General features: G+C 52.3%; 1 pseudogene; it reads left to right on the forward strand.

Annotated features, from left to right (window-relative positions):
* The first annotated feature begins 797 nt into the window (after positions 1-797).
* LOC131416582 (ETS domain-containing transcription factor ERF-like) lies at positions 798-2,601 on the forward strand (annotated as a pseudogene).
* The last annotated feature ends 2,045 nt before the right edge of the window (positions 2,602-4,646 follow it).

Here is a 4,646-nt window from a genome sequence, read left to right on the forward strand (position 1 = left end):
GGGCACAAGGGGTGAAGGGAGTCATATATGGGGTGATGGACAAACAAAAATGTACAACCCAAAATTTCACAATGTTAGAAACCATTAAAACATCAATAAAAAAAAAAAAAAAAGAGTTCTGGACTGTGGTTTACCTTTCCATCTAATCAATGCCTGTAGTAGAAAGCCTCTGAGACAGGCCCCAATTATCCCTGCCACCTGCTAATTGTGCCCTTGTGTAATCCCCTTCCCTTGAGTGTGGCTTGGATATAGAATAAGACAAAAGTGATGGGATGTCACTTCTAGGACTAAGTGATAAAAACACTTGGTCTGTCTTGTGTGCTCTTTCTTGAATAACTCACCCCAGGGGGAAACCAGCTGCCAGTTGAGCAGGCCGCCCTGTAGGGAGACCCATGTCATGACCAAATCCTGCAAAAACCACAGGAGTGAGCTTGGAAACAGGTTCCCCCAACCCAGTGGAGCCTTCAGGTGAGCTTGCAGCCCTGGCTGACAGCTTGATAGCACCCTTAAGAGACCTTGAGGCAGAGGCACCCAGCTAAGCTGTGCCCAGATTCCTGACCCACAGAAACTGAGAGATAATAACTGCTTGTTATTTTAAGCAGTTAAGTTTTTGGGTAATTGGTATTGCAGCAATGGATAACTACTATAATGCTTTCCAAGAATAATGTTGGCAGAGGCTCTGAGAGGTGAGGCCGGGCGAGATAGCCAGGGCACTGGACAGGTGAAGGACTAGAAGAGGCAGCACAGACACAGTGAGCTGCAGCCTGGAGTCCCTGCATTGCCCCTGGCCCCCCAGCATGAAAACCCCGGCAGATACAGGGTTTGCCTTCCCAAATTGAGTCTACAAGCTGGAGTCATCCCCTGGCTTGAGGCAGACCCAGCTGTGGCGCTTTATCCTGGAGCTGTGGCTGAAGGAGGAGTACCAGGGTGTCACCACTTGGCAGGGTGACTGCGGGAAATTCATCATCAAGGACCCGGATGAGGTAGCTTGGCTGTGGGGCATGCTCAAGTGCAAAGCCCCAGATGAATTATGACAAGCTTAGCTGGGCCCTGCACTATTATTACAACGAACTATGTTCTGCACAAGACCAAGGGGAAACAGTTCACCTACAAGTTCAACTTCAACAAACTGGTCCTGGTTAATTACCCTTTCATCCACTTGGGGTTGGCTGGGGGTGCAGTGCCCCAGAGGCCCCACCAGTGCAGTCCAGTGGCAGACACTTTCGCTTCCCTCCCTCAACGCCTTCCAAGGTGCTGTCCCCCACACCACCAGCCAGCTCTTTGTCCTCATTCTCCCTCTTATCTACTGTGGTGGCCCGCCACCTGAGCCGAGGCTCAGTCAGTGACTGTAGCAACGGCATGTCAGAGCTGGAGGAGCCACTGGGAGAGGAATCCAGGGCCCACTGCCAGCCACTCCAGAGGTCGGTGTCTTCTACAGACCACTGCTAGCTGGCCTGCTCCATGACCCTGGCATCTTCTTTGTCTACCCCCAGCCTCTGAGTGGCCCTGAGCCCCTCAGCCACTTCCCTGTGTTGCCCCTGGCTGGGCCTGGCTCCCTGCTATCAGCTCAGCTCTCATCAGCTCTGCCATGACGCCCACCCACCCTTGCCCACGCTGGTCCCCATGTACCCCAGTGGCTGAGAGGGGCTCCCGCTTCCCCTTCAGCCCTGAGGACATGCAACAGTACCTGCAGGCACACACCCAAAGCGTCTGCAACCACCACCTGAGCCCCCGCGTTCTCCTGCACTACCCTGGGCTGGTGGTGCCCCAGCCCCTGCGCCCTGACAAGTGCCCTCAGCTGCCCCTGGCACCGGAGACCCCACTGGTCCCCTCCTCGGCCTCTTCTTTTCCATTCAAGTTAAAGCTCCAGCCACCCACGCTGGGACGCCGGCAGGGAGCGGGGGAGAAGGCTCCGGGCGCTGACAGAGCAGTGGCGTCGCCGCGGGCTGAGGGGTTGGGACGCCAGCACAGGTCTAGGGGGAGCCTGTCTCCGAAGGCGAGTCGGAGGACGTGGAGGTGACCGACCTCAGCGATGAGGAGGAGGAAGGCGCGGAGTGTTCAAGGCGCCCGCGACCCTCCGAGCCCGCTCCGCGGGCACCAGGCAGCCCGTGCGTCGTGCCCCGCAAGCTGCGCGCTGGAGCGAAGACTCGCCTGGACGCGAGGGGCCCCGCCGGGGCTGGAGGAGGAGCGCGAGCACAGCGGCAGAGCGGCGAGCTCTGCGCGCCAGCACTCCGCCGCCCAGCTCTCTCCCGGGCGTCGAGCCCCGCGCTTCTTTCGCGGCTTTACCCGTCTCTCAATTCCCGGAAGGAGAGGGTGGCTCTCTGGTCTCCTCTCTGCCACCTCCCTTTCCCTTCCCCACATTATGTATAAAACTTTCATTTACTTGTAATGGTGACGGGTGCCCTGGTGGGCCATAAAGCTCTGCTGGTGCCTGCTACCCCTCTCCCACTCCCCGTCTCAGCTCTGGTCCAGCCCTTTCAGCCCCCACTGCTCCTAGGACTGGCCCAGGAGCAGGCCGGCGGGAAGAGGGTGCCCCAAACCAAACTGGTAGCCTCCCAGGGGGGAGCTATGGTCAAACCTTACTCTGTGTTGAGGATCTAAGGTGGGGGAGGAGGTAGAGGAGGCTGCTGGAGACTGTATTCAAAACAATGAAACTTTGAACCTTTGGGGAAAAGAACCTTTGGGGAAAAGAAAGAATTATCTTGATTTCTGGCCCACTGAGAATTCCTTTTCTTGTTTTAGGGTGTGGCTAAGTATTTGTTCATTTGTTGATATCTATTTTCTGTCATTTCTAGAGATCTGGATGTTTGATGGGCAGTTTTATGTGTGGACTTGGGTAGGCTACAGTCCCCAAGCACGAATATCGGTGTTGCTGTTAAGGTACTTTGTAGATGTGATTCAAGACCACAATCAGGTAACTTCAAGTAAGGGGGATTATCCTAGATAATCTGAGCGGCCTGATTCAATCAGTTGGAAGGCCTTAAGAGCAGAGCTGGGGCTTCCTCCAGGAAGAAGAAATTCTGCCTGTGGACAGCAGCTTCAGTCTGTGCCTGAGAGTTCCAGCCTGCCCATCTTGATGGCCTGCCTTACAGATTTTGATCTTGCCTAGCAAGCCCCCACAACTGTGTAATCCAGTTACTTGCAATAAATCTCTTAATATGTATCTCCTACTGGTTCTGTTTCTCTGGTTGGACCCTGACTGATGCAGATTTTGGTCCCTGGAAATGGATGCTGTTATAACAAATAACTAAAAATGTGGAAGTGGGGGCCGGCCCCGTGGCTTAGCGGTTAGGTGCCCGCGCTCCGCTACTGGCGGCCCGGGTTCAGATCCCAGCTGGCACCAAATCACTGCTTGTCCGGCCATGCTGAGGAGGCGTCCCACATACAGCAACTAGAAGGATGTGCAACTATGACATACAACTATCTACTGGGGCTTTGGGGAGAAAAAGGGGGAAAAATGTGGAAGTGGCTTTGAAATTAGGTTATGGAGAGAGTCTGGAAGAAATTTGAGGAGCACGATAGAAAAAGCCTAGGTTGCCTTGAACAGACGGTTAGTAGAAATATGAATGTTAACAACTCTGCTAGTGAGGGCTCAGAATGAAGCAAGAAGCATGGTAGAGAATACTTATATCATCTTAGAGAATACCTAAATGAGACAGAGTGTTGGTAGGAATAGGGATGTTAAAGGTGCTGCTGGCATTGAAGGCTCAGAAGGAAATGAGGAACATGTTATTGGAAAATGGAAGAAAGGGGATTTTTTTCTTACGTAGTGGTAGAAAGCTTAGCAGAATTGTGTCATACAGTTATGTGGAAAGAAGCATTTGTAAGGATGAATTTGAGTGTTTAGCTGTGTTGTCAACTGTTGAAGGTGTGGCCTGGTTTCTTCTTGCTGCTTATAGTAAAATCTGAGAGGAAAAAGATGAATTGAGGGAAGAAATGTTAAGCAAAAATGAATCAGAACTTGGTATTTGGGAAATTCTCAGCCTAGCCATATTGCAAAAGATGCTAAAATTAGGCCATTCACTGTCAGGAAAGCGTGCTCTGAAGAGAAATCCAATGATGTACCTGGACAATCTCTTGCTAGTACTTGGAACAACCAAAGGTCAGAGTATTCAGTCACACAAAAGGCCCTTTGGAGAGATTAGCTGTGTGACTCATGGCTCTCCTCAGCCATCTAAGCAGAAACCACGAATAGAAATAGGATCATCCAAAAAGATTTGTGGAGGTGCCTCTTATCTAATAGAGTGAATCCCAGAAACATACACAGGAGACCCACAGGATTCTTTTTTTTTTTTTTTTTTTTTGTGAGGAGATCAGCCCTGTGCTAACATCTGCCAATCCTCCTCTTTTTTTTGCTGAGGAAGACTGGCCCTGGGCTAACATCCGTGCCCATCTTCCTCCTCTTTATATGGGACGCCACCACAGCATGGCTTGCCAAGCAGTGCGTCAGTGTGCGCCCGGGATCCGAACCGGTGAAACCCCGGCGGCCGCAGCGGAGCGCGTGCACCTAACTGCTTGCACCATCAGGCTGGCCCCCCACACGATTCTTGAGAATGTCATACAAGCAGGGACACTGCCAGCTTGTACTGAAAGGGACAGAGACAGGGCAACAGGAAAGAAAGCTGTCAGACTCCCAAAATGTACAA

Source organism: Diceros bicornis, chromosome 17, assembly GCF_020826845.1.
Source record: "Diceros bicornis minor isolate mBicDic1 chromosome 17, mDicBic1.mat.cur, whole genome shotgun sequence".
Lineage (NCBI taxonomy): Eukaryota > Metazoa > Chordata > Mammalia > Perissodactyla > Rhinocerotidae > Diceros > Diceros bicornis.